The following is a 13,683-nucleotide window of genomic DNA, read 5'->3' on the forward strand; positions in this document are numbered from 1 at the left end:
ATCCACCCAGCTCAGCCTCCCAAAGTGCTGGGATGACAGGCGTGACCCACCGCGCCCAGCCTAATTTTTGTATTTTTAGTAGAGATGGGGTTTTGCCACGTTGGCCAGGCTTGTCTTGAATTCCTGACCTCAAGTGATCTGCCCACCTCAGCCTCCCAAAGTGCTGGGATAATGTGAGTCACTGTGCCCAGCCAAAAAAAAATTTTTTTAATGTATCAGCAACATTTTTTCATGTTTCTCTTTATAATCTTTTTTCTTTTTTTTAAGACAGGCTATCACTCTGTGGCCCAGGTTGGAGTACAGTGGCATGATCATAGTGCATTGCAGCCTCCACCTCCCTGGGCTCAGGTAACCCACCTCAGCCTCCCGAGTGGCTGGGACCACAGATGCTTTATAATCTTTACACATCTCGTTGTAACCAGTTTCTTAGAGTTGATGGACCATAATTTGTTTAACCAATTTGTTTCTATTCTTGGGCATTCAGTTTTTGTTGAGGTTTAGCACCAGCTGTGATGAATATCTCCAAGCCTCTGCTTCCTGCGGTGGAATTGTTGCCACGGGACACGTTCCCAGATGGGATTACTGAGTCAGCGGAAATGGACACTGAGTGCCTTTCAATAGACAGAGCTGTGTTGCTCTCAGTGCCCATGCATGTACCACCAGCAATGTCTGAGTATGCCGGCTTCCCTGTCGTCTTGTTGCTGTGGTGTGTTGGGGTCTCTGAGACCACCCCGGGTTTGATGATTGGCTAGGAGGACTTGCAGGACTCAGCATACAGTGATACTCAAGGTTATGATTTATTACAACAACAGGAAATGAAGCAATTGGAGCAAAGGGAAAAAGCTCACGGGTCAAGCCCAGAGAAAATGGAGTGTGAATGTCCAAGACCCACTCCCGGTGGACCCACACTGGATACACTCACTTCCCCCAGAGGTGTGCTCTGACAATACATGTGGAATGCCATCTGTCAGGGTCACTCACCGAGGGTTTTACTGCAGGCTAGTCACAAAGGCACCCTCTGCCTAGCATACACCAAAATTCTGGATTCCCAGAATTTTGAATGTTGAATACAAAGACAGGTATTCAACATAAAGCAAGGTTTGCACGGTTTAGGCGCAGTGAGCCATTCTTATCAGGGAAGGGTGGGAATCCTCCCCAAAGCCGAGTTCCCAGATACCAGCCAGCTGCCAACCTTGCAAGCAGACCTTGCTAAAGATAACGTTGCTATAATCTGTATTTCTTTCATTTTCTTTTGAGGACAAATCATGTTGGTATAAAATGATGAGATCGGACTGGGCCATCCGAAGGTTCATTTACTCTTGAGGCTGGAGGTTGATGCCATCTGTTGGCTGTGACCTCAGATGAGTCTGGCAGCCAGCTGGGGCTTCTCCATGTGGCTTGGGCTTCATTCCAGCATAGTGGCTGTATTTCAAGGAAGAGGAACTGAGAAAGAGGGAGCCAGGTGGAAGCTATGTCACCTTTTCTAGCCTAACCACAGAAGCCACCCTTTGCCACTTTACCACATTCTGTTCATTAGAAACAAGTATAAATACTGGCCCATATTCAAAGGGAGGAGAATTAAACTCCACTTTTGATGGGAGAAGGATCAAATAATTTGTAGAGTTGATCTAAAACCATCACAAACATTAGCTTTGCCATGTTTAGGTATTTATTCTGCAAAAAAACATACAAATGTGCAAAATTACTTGAGGCTATTTTCTGCAGTGTTATTTGTGTTAGTTTAAAAAAAGGAAACAATCTAAATGTCCATGAGGGGTGGGGCTCGGGGGCTCATGCCTGTGATCCCAGCACTTTGGGAGGCCGAAGCAGGTGGATCACCTGAGATCGGGAGTTCGAGACCAGCCTGGCCAACATGGTGAAACCCGCATTTCTATTAAATACAAAAAATTAGCTGGGCATGGTGGTTCATGCCTGTAGTCTCAGTTACTTGGGGGGCCGAGGCAGGAGAATCACTTGAACCCCGGAGGCAGAGGTTACAGTGAGCTGAGACTGAGCCACTGCACTCCAACCTGGGCAACAGAACAAGACTTGGTATCACACACACACACACACACACACACACACACACTGTCCATCAATAGGAGTCTGGTTATGTTACTTTGGTATCCTTACTGTACTTACTACTTGTGAAGATGTGATCTATAGAAAGTTAAGCAAAACAAACATGAAAAAACAATAACAAAACCTGTTGCAAAGTGGTACATGCGGTCCGATTCTGGTGTTGTTATTATAACAGAGGTGAGTGCTTGGGGAAAGTCTGAACCATGCGCAAAGTGGTACATGCGGTCCGATTCTAGTGTTGTTATTATAACAGAGTTGAGTGCTTGGGGAAAATCTGAATCATGCGCAAAGTGGTACATGCGGTCGGATTCTGGTGTTGTTATTATAACAGAGTTGAGTGCTTGGGGAAAGTCTGAATCATGCGCAAAGTGGTACATGCGGTCGGATTCTGGTGTTGTTATTATAACAGAGTTGAGTGCTTGGGGAAAGTCTGAATCATGCGCAAAGTGGTACATGCGGTCCGATTCTGGTGTTGTTATTATAATAGAGTTGAGTGCTTGGGGAAAATCTGAATCATGTGCAAAGTGGTACATGCGGTCCGATTCTGGTGTTGTTATTATAATAGAGTTGAGTGCTTGGGGAAAGTCTGAATCATGTGCAAAGTGGTACATGCGGTCCGATTCTGGTGTTGTTATTATAATAGTTGAGTGCTTGGGGAAAGTCTGAACCATGTGCGTCCTCCTGTGTCTACTGCATACCTTTAGGGAGTAGGCTGGAGTGCAGTGGCGTGATCATGGCTCACTACAGCCTCCAACTCCTGGGCTCAGCCATCCTCCCTCCTCAGCCTCCCAAGTAGCTGGGACCACAGGCGTGTGCCACCACACTTGGCTAGTTTTTGTATTTTCTTTTTTTTTTTTTTTTGAGATGAGTCTGCTCAGGTGCCAGGCGCCAGGCTGGAGTACAGTGGCACAATTTCGGCTCACTGCAATCTCCGCTTCCTGGGTTCAAGCAATTCTCCTGCCTCAGCTTCCCTAGTAGCTGGGACTACAGGCGCACGCCACCACGCCCAGCTAAATTTTGTATTTTTAGTAGAGACAGGGTTTCACCATGTTGGCCAGGATTGTCTCGATCTCTTGACCTCGTCATCCACCTGCCTCGACCTCCCAAAGTGCTGGGATTACAGATGTGAGCCACCGTGCCTGGCCTGTATTTTCTTGTAGAGACGGGGTCTCACCATGTTGCCCGGACTGGTCTCAAACTCTTGGGGTCAAGCAGTTTGCCCACCGTGGCTTCCCAGAGTGCTAGGTTTATAGGTGTGAGCCACTGCACTTCGCCAATTATGTTAACTCCTAAGAAATGATTGTCAGGGATAGTGGAGAGTGCAGCAGTGCCCTCATGACTGACTGCAGCCTCCCCTGCCCAGTGATCTTCCCACCTCAGTGCCCTGAGTAGCCAGGACCACAGGTGTGTGCCACCACACCCAGCTAATTTTGTTTATTCTTCTGTAGCAATGGGGTCTCGCTATGTTGCCCAGGCTGGTCTCAAACTCCTGGGCTCAAGCAATCCACCCTCTTTGGCCACCCAAAGTGCTGGGATTATAGATGTGAGCCACCATGCCTGGCCTGGGCCCATTAGTAAAGAGTATTCAACAGTAATGATAGTCAATCTGTTAAAATCTCTCTTGGATTATGTATTAGTTTAGCAGGGCTGCCCTAATAATACCACAGACTGGGTGGCTACACAACAGAAATGCAGCATCTCACAGTGTGGAGGTCAGAGGTCTGAGAGGAGGGGTCGGTGGGGTTCATTCCTTCCAAGGCAGTGAGGGGGAATCTATGTCAGGCCGTTTACCCCGGTTTTGGGGCCTCCCTGGCAGTCTTTGATGTTCCTTAGTGTGCAGAAGCATCACCCCAATCTCTGCCTTCATCTTCACATGGTGTTCTTTTTTTTTTGAGTTGAAATCTTGCTCTGTCACTCAGGCTGGAGTACAGTGGTGTGATCTTGGCTCTCTGCAACCTCCGCCTCCCGTGTTCAAGTGATTCTCCTGCCTCGGCCTCCCGAGTAGCTGGGACTACAGATGTGTGCCACCAGGCCCAGCTAATTTTTGTATTTTTAGTAGAGATGGGGTTTCACCATGTTGGCCAGGCTGGTCTCAATCTCTCACCTCTTGGTCTGCCCACCTCTGCCTCCCAGAATGCTGGGATTTCAGGTGTGAGCCATCACGCCTAGCACACATGGTGTCCTTGCTGTGTGTGTCTTTGTCCACGTTTCTCCTTTTTTGTGAGGGCACATTCACACTGGATCTCAGCACACCCTACTCCAGTATGGCCTCGTCTGAACTCTTCACATCACAATGATCCTGGTTTCAAATAAGGTCATATTCTGAGGTGCTGGGGATTAGGACTCCGATGCAAATTTGGAGAAGCACAATTCAACCCATCACGGATTACACAGATTTGAACTCCTTATGGGATCTATTAAGGAATAGAACTGACCTTATATGGCCGGGCGTGGTGGCTCACACCTGTAATTCCAGCCCTTCGGGAGGCCAAGGTGGGTAGATCACCCGTGGTCAGGAGTTCAAGACCAGCCTGGCCAACATGGCAAAACCATGTCTTTACTAAAAATACAAAAATTAGCCAGGCATGGTGGCGTAAGCCTGTGATCCCAGCTGCGGCAGCGGCAGGAGAATGACTTGAAACCAGGAGGTGGAGGCGGCAGTGAGCCAAGATCGTGCCAGTGTACTCCAGCCTGAGGGACAGAGCCAGATTCTGTCTAGAAAAAAAAAAAAAAAGAATAAAAAGAAAAGAACAAACCTTGTATTCAGCCCTCACTGTACACCAGGCATGATTTCCAGTACTCACCTCGTCTCATTCGGTGAACAGTATTAGCTCCATTTTACGGACACGGAAAGAGAGGCTTCAAGAAGCTGAGTGTGTTGTGCAGGGACACGGCAGTGAGTGGCAGGGCTGGCCTGGGATCCGTCATGCGGCTTCTGCAGTCTGTGCTTTATTCAAACCGCAGAGCTGGGGCTGGCCTAATGCTTGACTACTCTTAAGTTTTTCCCCAGGAACTTCCTTGATAATTTTCATTAAATAGACCTTACATTTTCAATACAATTGAGCCTCTGGGAGACAAGTTACAAATTCCCTGAAAGATAATGACATTAAAACCAGCAGCTGTGCACACGGCTTTAAAAGCGTGCTTTCTCGCATTTCTCTTGTGAAGTATTGTGACAGCCCTGAGAGGTGGAGCCAATCACATGCGGATTTAGGGGCAGAAACTGGAAGACCACAACCCACCTAGACCACGCAGGCAAGAAATCTCCCCCCGGGACAAAAATCCCTTCTGATTATAGTTCCTGGTCTCTTCTTGAGTTGCTATTTGCAGAGAAAAAGCATTTCACATAAACAGTTTTCCTTCTGTTATCAAAAAGATACTACTCCATGATCTACATTTCAAAGACTCTAGATTCCTGGGAGTTGGGGAGATTTTTGGCATTGGGAACATGATCTGGAGCATATCTCTATTTTCTTTATTCTGTAACATCCCACGCGTGGGCAGCCGAATGCATTTTGGGGAAAGCAGGTCTCGTGGGTAATATTTCTGAAGATCGAAGCAGGTTGTATTTAAGTCCACGTTGGCCAAGACTGCAGCACGCTCTGGAGGCAGCAGAGGGCAGCCTGGAGCTTCGCATCCTCCCTCAGGCCCGCGGCAGCTCCCTGGCTTCACCATCCCCAGGTGCAGACAAGCCGGTGTCGAAGGTCTGAGCATGGTGGTCGCGATGGCCATTTCTGATCAAAGACAGAGAACAAATGCACTGTCCAGAGACGGTGTCTGTGGAGGAGCCCAGCTGTGGGCCTGGGGAAGCAGGTGCCCTGGCAGGAGTGACATTCTAAACCAATAGGGAGGCACAGAGGGGATGCAGGAGGTCACTTGCCATGCAGGGTGCGTGGGTCTTGGAGGTGGCAGCAGCTGTTTACCAGTGGGCAAGGAGGGGCATCTGTGCTTGAACAGCCGAAGCAACACTTACAGGCGAACACCAGCCCGAGGAGGGCCGGGCACCCAAAGCTCTGGCGTCCAGAGCCTTCCAGCTCCCACTCTGGCCTCCCGTGGCCATGGGGTTGTTAATTGTGAGCTTCTCCCAGCAAGTCAGGTCGACACTATGTCTTGCGATAACGGGTCCTCGTCTTGCCTTTGGCCTTCCCAGCCCCTCTCTGAGCCCCAGGACTTACCCATACTGCTGGTCCAGGCAGGGTGGTCCCAGCCTGCATCAGCCAGGCCTCACTCTGGAGCCAGGCTTGGTGCAAACCCGTAGCTGAACTCGCCGGCTGGCTGCAGTCTGTGATGCTTCCCTGGTGGTCTCTGACGGGCCATATGACCTCCTTCTGGAACCCAGGCTGCATGTTCAAGGAGCTGGGGGCAGCCGGGCAGAATCAGTCTCTGGTTGCCAGCATAGGGTGTCAGGCAGGGGTAATGGAGGGGGAAGCCTGGGGAGAAAGGACGGGGGTGTGGCACTGCTCTCAGGCTTGGGGCAGTTGGAGGGTGGGATTCACACCTGAATGGCTGAGGCTGGTCCTGCCCCCTCTGACCACCTGGGAGGTCAGCTTCTCCCTCCCCAGGCTCAGTTTGCACCTCTGGCCTGTGTGGTTGGCACTGTCTTTCTCTCATGGTGAGCCCCTGCCTGGCCCAGGGCCTGTCTGCCACATTGGCTGGGCAAGCAGGAGAAGCTAGGACTGAGGGACCCCGGTCCAGAGCCCACCTTTGCAGCTGCCCTGTCCTGTGGAGGCAGGAGCCGCCCCTAGCCTTGGCCTGGTCCTCTGGTGAGGCCGCAGTAGGCAGGATAAGGCTATCCAGAAAGGCCATCTGCCTGGCAGGCATTTCTTGCCCGCAGAGGCTGGGGGAAGGAATTCACCAGGAGTCCTGGAGGGAAGGCCAGGGTGACAGACAGGGGTGGCTGCTGGCTCCATCTTGCTCTGGGATCCAGGCATGTGGCAGGGCAGGGCACATGTTCTGCTGCTCTTCCAGGCCCAACTCCGCCTCATTTCCTTGAGAGACCCTTTCACCCATCCCGGCCTGTGTTTGCCCATGTCATCCTCCCTTGCAGCAGCAGGCTTGTGGCTGTGCCTACTCTGTGCCCTGGATAACGGGAATGTCTGAGTTCTAGGCTGAGGCTGAGGATTGGATGAGTTGAGCAAGGCTCCTAGCACAGTGCCTGGCACACAGTTAAATAGACGTGAAGTCATAATTACCAGGGGCATGACCCTGTCCTCAGTATGAGTGCCACAGTGGGCTGGAGACTGGCAGCCCTGCTGTGCAGGATGGTCGGGTCTCAGTGGCAGGGACTTCCTTACTTCCCTGCTAGGGAGAGAGGCTCACTGAATAGTAAGCTGGTTGCGTCTTTTCTGTCCGAGCCTCCCAGGGCAAGCTTCCTAGGGCAGTAAAGGCTTGAGCTGGAGCTTGGAGGAGTTTGCAGGTGGCTGGATTGGGGTGGGGTGGGGGGGGCAGGAGGGTGCCAGCATGCCAGGCATGGCCAAAGGTATGGAGATGGCAGAGGGATCTGGGCGGGGTGCCTGTGGCTGGAGCACCAAGTGTGTGTGGGTGGGAAGCAGGTGAAGAGAGGAAGCGCTCAGGGTCTTTGGGAGGGAACCCCCACCGTGGGAGCAGGCCAGTGGCTGGCAGGGCTAGATGGTGCAGGTGCCTCTGATGGATTTGGTCAAAGTGGACACACATGCTTCTATCAGAGGCATGTGAACCAGAGCAACTCCATCCACAGTAGGAGGCTGAGGCTTACCGGGCTGCATTCCCAGATGGTTAAAGCATTCTAAGTCACTGGATGAAATATGAGGTCAGCACAAGATCAGGTCATAACGACCTTGCTGATAAGACAGTTTGCAGGAAAGAAGCCGGCTAAAACCCACGAAAACCAAGATGACGATGAGAGTGACCTCTGGTCATCCTCGCTGCTACACTCCCACCAGTGCCATGGCAGTTTACAAATGCCACAGCAACATCAGGAGATCCAAAACGGGCAGGCATGAAAAATCCACTCCTTGTTTAGCATACCATCAAGAAATAACCATAAAAACATGCAACCACCAGGGGCAGCAGCTCATGCCTGTAATCCCAGCACTTTGGGAGGCTGAGGTGGGTGAATCACCTGAAGTTGGGAGTTCAAGATCAGCCTGGTAAACATGGCAAAACCCCCATCTCTAATAAAAACACAAAAAATTAGTTGGACATGGTGGTGCATGCCTGTAATCCCAGTTACTCGGGAGGCTGAGGCAGGAGAATCCCTTGAACCTGGGAGGTGGAGGCTGTGGTGAGCCGAGATTATGTCATTGCACTCCAGCCTGGGAAAAAAACGTGCAGCCAGCATTGTCCTCCAGCCGCTCTGTCTGCGGAGTAACCATTCTTTCTTCCTTTACTTTCTTAATCAACTTGCTTTCACTTACAGACTCACCCTGAATTCTTTCTTGTGTGAGATCCAAGAACCCTCTCTTGGGGTCTGGATCGGGACCCCTTTTCTGTAACATTTTAGCTCTATACACCTTGAGGGTCTTGGAAGGAGGGTGGAGACAGCCCAGGGCAGAAGGCTGCCCCCTAAGGAGAAGCGAGGACCCAGAGTCCTAAAGGAGGTAGCTTCATGGTGGGAGGTAGAGGTTGGCTGGGGGGCAGGGAGGGAAGTGAGCCCCTGGCCTTGGGGGCATCCCCAGGTCTGTGGGACTGGCTCACGCAGACCTCTGTCCCGGCTCCAGCTTCATCACCCTGACCTGTGCCTGTGCTGAGAGAGGACAGGATGAGAGGGTGGGCCAGAGGCTCTGCAAACTCTGGAGTGCCGTGCTCACTCCCCTTGAGGCTGTGCATGCTCAGTTCAGCTGCTCATCTTCCCAGGGAGAAAGTCTTTGGAAGCTCAGGGAAAAAGCAGATCAGGAATGCGGAAGTGCCTGGAGGGAGCCGCTCAGAGGATTACAGTCCACACATTGTCCGGAGAGCAATCAAGGCGGGGGAGGGGGTGCTACATGCCCCTGAGACTGGGGAAGGGGAGGAGACATGGTGAAAGCGGACAGGACGCTTTTGGGAGGACGTGTATACAAATCCAGGCGGGCATCTCATTTGTTTTTTAAGCCATTTCCCCATCACACCAGCCCATAAGGTAGGTCATGTTTCCATTATGCCCGTTGGAAAAGGGAGGCTCAGAGAGGGTGAGCAACCTGCCAGGGTCACACAGCAGAGCTGGCATTTGAACTCAGGGCTCTGACTTGCGGGTTCTGGGAAATCCCTCCACAGCAACATAAAAGATTACAGAGAGGCTGGGGCCAAAGACAGATTCTGCCTAGCTCCCAGGTGGCCTCTGGCCAGCCCTGCCATGATTTTTTTCTGAGGCTATTAGTCTTTAAAGAACAGCAAAGGCCGGGAGTGAGTTCCTCTGCTCCCGTCAAGTGAGTCGTTTCTGAGACGCACTTCTGGGAGGTAGTGATGTCACTGTCGCAGGAGGGACTGAGCAGAAACTGCTGCTACAAACACATCTTGTTTGAGAGTGAGCTGGGACTGAGTGACCTCGGAGGCCCTTCCGCTTGGGGTTCCTTGATTCCAGGTCTCTTTCCTTTTATCGGCCTCAGTTTCCTCCTCATGAGAGGTGGAGCAGTGGCTCCCAAATCTCACACTGGAAGTGTGTTAAAATTCAGATTCCTGGACTCGACTCTGAAGCTCCTCCAGCATCTACCTCCCCAGGTGACCAGACCCATGGGAAGGCATCACCTCAAGACCCCTGCACCCTTCCTCCAGAGTCCTGGGATTAAGCTGAGTCCTGGGAAGGTAGGACGGGCCCAGGCCACCTGCCTCCCTTAGCTGTAGGGTCTCTTGTCCCTGTCTCTCTGCTCCTTCAACCCCAGTCCCTGTCCTTGAGGAATCTGAGTTCCTCCTGGAACTTCTCTCGAGACAGCTTCTCTGTCTTGGGTCCTCTAAACCCACTCTCCGGCCTCACCTCCTGTCACCTGCGCAGCAGAGTAGTTTCTTCAACAGCACCCTCCCTAAGACACTCTTAGATCATTTACTTGTCATGATGTGTGATAATTAAATGAAATAACAGAGGCAATGAGGCACCCACTCAGAGGCCAGCACCTGGTGCAGCTTTGACAAATGGCACTGTCACCTCGAGGACAGTTGGGAGGAGCTTGCACGGATGAGTGGGGACGTGGGCGTGCTGGGTGGCACCAGGGCACACACGGCTTGACATGCGGACGCTGTCTGGCAGCAGGTTAGATTAGAGGTGGAGGGGCACGGACGCCTGGACCATCGAACTAGGACTCAGGGATGCTCTGCCCCAGGACGGGGCAGGCGAGTGCTCCGGGAAGTCAGTGGGCAGACAGAGGGTGAGGTTGAGTAGGCAGGGCTTCCTGGAGGAGGTGATGGTGTTGACATGACCAGGGACCTATGCCCTTTCACCCTTTTGCTGTTGTTCTTTTTTTTTTTTTTTGAGACAGGACCTCAAGCTTTGTCACCCAGGCTGGAATGCAGTGGTGTGAACATGGCTCACTGCAGCCTCAACCTCCTGGGATCAAGTGATCCTCCCACCCCAGCCTCCCTAGTAGTTAGGACTACAGGTGTGCACCACCAAGCCCAGTTACTTCTTTTGATTTTTTTGTAGAGATGAGGTCTCACTTTGTTGCCCAGGCTCTTCTCAAACTCCTGCGTGCAAATGAGGCTCCCACCTCAGCCTCCCAAAGTGCTAGGATTACAGGTGTGAGCCACCGTGCCTGGCCACCCTTTGTTCTTACAACTCGCAGAGAAGACAATTGTAATACTTTAGCTCATCCCATTCACCACATTGTGGCTTCTGCAGTGTTGGGAATCTGGTGTCCCCATGCCCTGCTGTTATCATGAGGCCGGTGGTAATAGGTACACATCCGAGGCGCCTCTTCAACCACTCAGGGCTTTGTTCCATTGACTCCTGACAACAATCAAATGACATGGTTAATTTCATGCATCCCTTTGACTGGGTCAAGGGTGCCGTATTTGGTGGAGCGTTTCTGGATGTGTCTGTGAGGGCATTGCTGAGTGAGGTCTGAATTTGAATGGGTGGACTGAGCGAGGCAGGCAGCCCTCCCTAATGGGGGTGGGCTGTATCTGTCAGTTGAAATCTATGGGGGTTTCTTTTGAAGGCCCAGATAGAACAAAAAGTCTGGCATGAAAGGGCTCCACCCGCCTGACTGCTTAGCTGGGACACTGTTTTTTTCCTGCCTTTGGACTGAGACTATGACACCGACTCTTCTGGGCCTCCAGCCTGCTGGCTTTCAGACAGGCGCTGAGCATTTGAAGATGCTTAGGCTCTGACTCCGACCAGAACTGTTTGTCGGCTCTCCTGGGTCTTGAGCTTGCTGACTGCCCATCTTGGGACTTAGCCTCTATAACTGCATGAGCAACTCCTCAGAAGAAATCTGTCTCTCCATCCTGTTGGTTCTGTTTCTCTGGAGGATCTTGACAAATACAGACGTCTGACAGATGGCTAAGTTGTCCGATGTCTGTGTTATATGTACCATCAGATGTCTGTATTACATACAATGGTGGTCTCTGATGGGGCCGTATGGCCTCCCTCTGGAACCCAGGCGGCATACTCGAGGAGCTGGGGGCAGCAGGGCAGAATCAGCCTCTGATTGCCAGCATGGGGTGTCAGGCAGGGGAAATCGAGGGGGGAGCCTGGGGAGAGAGAATGGGGGTATGGCATTGTCTCAGGCTGGAGGATGGCAGGATTCACACCTGCATGGCTGAGGCTGGTGCCACCCCCTCTGACCTCCCGCCTGGGACGTCCGCCTCTCCTTCCCCAGGCTCAGTTTGCACCTCTGGCCTGTGTGGTTGACACTGTCTGTCTCCCATGGGAGCCCCATAATACAGACCATTGTCCCTATTTTGCAGATGGGGAAACAAGTTCAGAGAGGTCAGAGGGTAGGGCGGGAAGTCATCCTCGGACTCGGTGCACACCCAGCCTCATGAGCTCTTGGCCACTGATATAATTTGTCTGTGTCCCCACGCAAATCTCGAATTGTCTCCCAGAATTCCCACGTCGTGGGAGGGACCTAGGGAGAGGTAATTGAATCATGGGGCCTGGGCTTTCCCGTGCTATTCTTGTGACGGTGAAGAAGTCTCTCGAGAGCTGATGGTTTTATCAGGGGTTTCTGTTTTTGCTTCTTCCTCGTGTTCTCTTGCCACTGCCGTGTAAGAAGTGCCTTTCACCTTCCACCACGATTCTGAGGCTCCCCAGCCATGTGGAACTCTAAGTCCAATTAACCTCTTTTTCTTCCCAGTCTCGGGTATGTCTTTATCAACAGCATGAAAATTGACCAATAAGCCAGGCGCAGTGGCTCACATCTGTAAACCCAGCACTTTGGGAGGCTGAGGTAAGTGGATCACCGGAGGTCAGGAGCTTGAGACCAGCCTGCCCAACATGGTGAAACCCTGTCTCTACTGAAAATACAAAAAAATTAGCCAGGCATGGTGGTGAATGCCTGTAATCCCAGCTACTCAGAAGGCTGAGGCAGGAGAATCAACCCTCCTGGGGCTTGAACCCAAGAGGTGGAAGTTGCAGTGAGCTGAGATCGCACCCCTGTACTCCAGCCTGGGCAACAAGAGTGAAACTCTCTCTCAAAAACAAACAAAAAACAAGGGACTGATAGAGCCACTGTGCCCATGTTCCTACCAGCTCTGGGCCTGTGCAGCCTCTGCAATTTCCCAGGGAAATGCCTGGCCCTATTCCTTACACATGAGGAGCAGATGCTGAGGGCCACAGTGAATGCGGTGGCCTTTGAGGACCAGGGTCAGGAGGTGGGGAAGGAGGAAAGGACTCAGGGGCATCCCATCCCTGTTTTCAAAAACAGCTGAGGCTCTGGGAAGATGGAGACCTGTCTGCCTTCTAGTGGGTGATGAGGCTGGACAAGCCTGCTTGTCAAGTGAAGGGAACTATGTATTAACACCTTGAGGAGTGATTTCACACTCCTGCCCCATTTGTCTTTGTTGTAACCCTGCGAAGTGCAGACAGTTCTACCCCAGTGTGAAGAAACAGAGTCTCGGAGAACTTCGGGGACTTGGCGAAGATCTCAGGCTGGAAAGTCGGGCAGCTTGGAATCAGTCTGACAAGAAATGACTCTAGGGATCAGGTTTTCCTTCCACCCTTCACTCTCTTTCCAAGTGGGAATCTTCTATTCTTTTCTAAACAAGGGCGGTGGGGAGGCCTTGTTAAAAGAAAATATCCAACAGTGATTTAGAGGAGGAAGTGGTATTTGACCCAAATATGCAAATACGGAGGGTCCTAACAGTTATTTAACTCTTTCCTTTCCCAGGCCATGTGCTGAGAAATGAGGGTTAGCTTCGGGGCTGCTAAAGCAAAATGGGTGGACAAATATTTTGTTCTCTGATGAAACAGTCACCATTGCCTGTTGACTCTATTGCCAATATTAGTCTTGTTTTGATTATCGCAAAGGCTGATAGCTGCCTCCTACACCATACTGGTTCTACAAATTGGTGGGGAGCCTGTAAATGAGGAGGTGTCCCTGGGGGACCCCACAAACCTAGCTGGCCCTCATGGTGCCCCTTGAAATGTTGTACTCACACAGTTGAAGGATGATGTCTGCTCCAGAGTTATCAACTCAAATCGTGTGTTTGAAT

At 51.5% G+C, this 13,683-nt stretch overlaps 1 pseudogene; it reads left to right on the forward strand.

The window, feature by feature from the left end:
* Nucleotides 1–596: 596 nt before the first annotated feature.
* Nucleotides 597–13,365, forward strand: LOC118147180 (putative uncharacterized protein FLJ33534; annotated as a pseudogene).
* The last annotated feature ends 318 nt before the right edge of the window (nucleotides 13,366–13,683 follow it).

This window comes from Callithrix jacchus, chromosome 14 (genome assembly GCF_049354715.1).
Source record: "Callithrix jacchus isolate 240 chromosome 14, calJac240_pri, whole genome shotgun sequence".
In the NCBI taxonomy this organism is placed as follows: domain Eukaryota; kingdom Metazoa; phylum Chordata; class Mammalia; order Primates; family Cebidae; genus Callithrix; species Callithrix jacchus.